The following is a 2,491-nucleotide window of genomic DNA, read 5'->3' on the forward strand; positions in this document are numbered from 1 at the left end:
CCCCCTGCCCCTCTGCACCCCATGGGCTCCAGTGCCCCACACCCTGCCCCACTGCACCCATAGGACCCATTGCCCACACCCTGCCCCTCTGCACCCCATGGGCTCCAGTGCCCCACACCCTGCCCCACTGCACCCATAGGACCCATTGCCCACACCCTGCTCCTCTGCACCCCATGGGCTCCAGTGCCCCACACCCTGCTCCTCTGCACCCCATGGGCTCCAGTGCCCCACACCCTGCCCTCTGCACCCTTAGGACCCATTGCCCCACTCCCTGCCCCTCTGCACCCATAGGACCCATTGCCCCACTCCCTGCCCCTCTGCAGCCCATAGGACCCATTGCCCCACACCCAGCCCCTCTGCACCCCATGGGCTCCAGTGCCCCACACCCTGCCCCTCTGCAGCCCTAGGACCCATTGCCTTAGGACCCATTGCCCCACCCCCTGCCCCTCTGCACCCATAGGACCCATTGCCCCACTCCCTGCCCCTCTGCACCCCATGGGCTCCAGTGCCCCACACCCTGCCCTCTGCACCCTTAGGACCCATTGCCCCACTCCCTGCCCCTCTGCACCCATAGGACCCATTGCCCCACTCCCTGCCCCTCTGCACCCATAGGACCCATTGCCCCACACCCTGCCCCTCTGCACCCCATGGGCTCCAGTGCCCCACACCCTGCCCCTCTGCACCCGTAGGACCCATTGCCCACACCCTGCTCCTCTGCACCCCATGGGCTCCAGTGCCCCACACCCTGCTCCTCTGCACCCCATGGGCTCCAGTGCCCCACACCCTGCCCTCTGCACCCTTAGGACCCATTGCCCCACTCCCTGCCCCTCTGCACCCATAGGACCCATTGCCCCACTCCCTGCCCCTCTGCACCCTTAGGACCCATTGCCCCACTCCCTGCCCCTCTGCACCCCATGGGCTCCAGTGCCCCACTCCCTGCCCCTCTGCACCCTTAGGACCCATTGCCTCACACCCCACCCCACTGCTCTCCTTGTCCCTGGGGATCCATGCGCTGCCCCTCTGCAATCCCGGTCCCCGTTGCCCCATGGCCTGCCCCTCTGGCCCCACTGCACTCATAGGTCCCATTGACCCACATCCTGCCCCTCTGCAGCCCATGGACCCGCTGCACCCACACCCTCTTTACACGTAGGTCCCATTGCCCCATGTCTTGCCCCTCTTCGATCCCTGGTCCCCAGTGCCCCATTGCACTGACCCACTGCCCCCGTTACTCCATTGCCCCACTCCCTACCCCTCTGCACCCCTACATCCCACTGCTCCACACCCAGTCCCTCTGCCCCCCAAGCCCCGTGGCACCCCAAGCCCCATTGCCCCACTTCCTGCCCCACCGTCCCCGGCCCCCCGCCTGCCTCCCAGCAGGATCCAGCTGGGCCCTTGCCCCACATGGCACGGGCAGAGCCGTGAGCGGGTCCCCTCCCCTGGCAGGCAGGGCACTGGGATGGGGACAGGTGGCTGCGGGATTAGCGCTAACGAGCTGTTTCATAACAGGGTCGAGAGGCCACGGGGGGAGCACGGGCAGGGGGCCAGGATCTGCTCAGCCCCACACCTGGGACAGCAGGGCCCCTGCGCTCACCCCACTGCGGCCCCATGGCTGTGCACAGGCACCCTGTGCCGCCCCGTGGGGCTGGGTGCCACATCCCTGGGCACAGAGACCCCATGGTGCCCCGTGGGGCTGGGTGCCACATCCCTGGGCACAGAGACCCCATGGTGCCCTGTGGGGCTGGGTGCCACATCCCTGGGCACAGAGACCCCATGGTGCCCTGTGGGGCTGGGTGCCACATCCCTGGGCACAGAGACCCCATGGTGCCCTGTGGGGCTGGGTGCCACATCCCTGGGCACAGAGACCCCATGGTGCCCTGTGGGGCTGGGTGCCACATCCCTGGGCACAGAGACCCCATGGTGCCCTGTGGGGCTGGGTGCCACATCCCTGGGCACAGAGACCCCATGGTGCCCTGTGGGGCTGGGTGCCACATCCCTGGGCACAGAGACCCCATGGTGCCCTGTGGGGCTGGGTGCCACATCCCTGGGCACAGAGACCCCATGGTGCCCTGTGGGGCTGGGTGCCACATCCCTGGGCACAGAGACCCCATGGTGCCCTGTGGGGCTGGGTGCCACATCCCTGGGCACAGAGACCCCATGGTGCCCTGTGGGGCTGGGTGCCACATCCCTGGGCACAGAGACCCCATGGTGCCCTGTGGGGCTGGGTGCCACATCCCTGGGCACAGAGACCCCATGGTGCCCTGTGGGGCTGGGTGCCACATCCCTGGGCACAGAGACCCCATGGTGCCCTGTGGGGCTGGGTGCCACATCCCTGGGCACAGAGACCCCATGGTGCCCTGTGGGGCTGGGTGCCACATCCCTGGGCACAGAGACCCCATGGTGCCCTGTGGGGCTGGGTGCCACATCCCTGGGCACAGAGACCCCATGGTGCCCTGTGGGGCTGGGTGCCCCATTCCCGGGCACAGGCACGGTG

This window comes from Calidris pugnax, unplaced genomic scaffold (genome assembly GCF_001431845.1).
Source record: "Calidris pugnax isolate Ruff unplaced genomic scaffold, ASM143184v1 scaffold496, whole genome shotgun sequence".
NCBI lineage: Eukaryota > Metazoa > Chordata > Aves > Charadriiformes > Scolopacidae > Calidris > Calidris pugnax.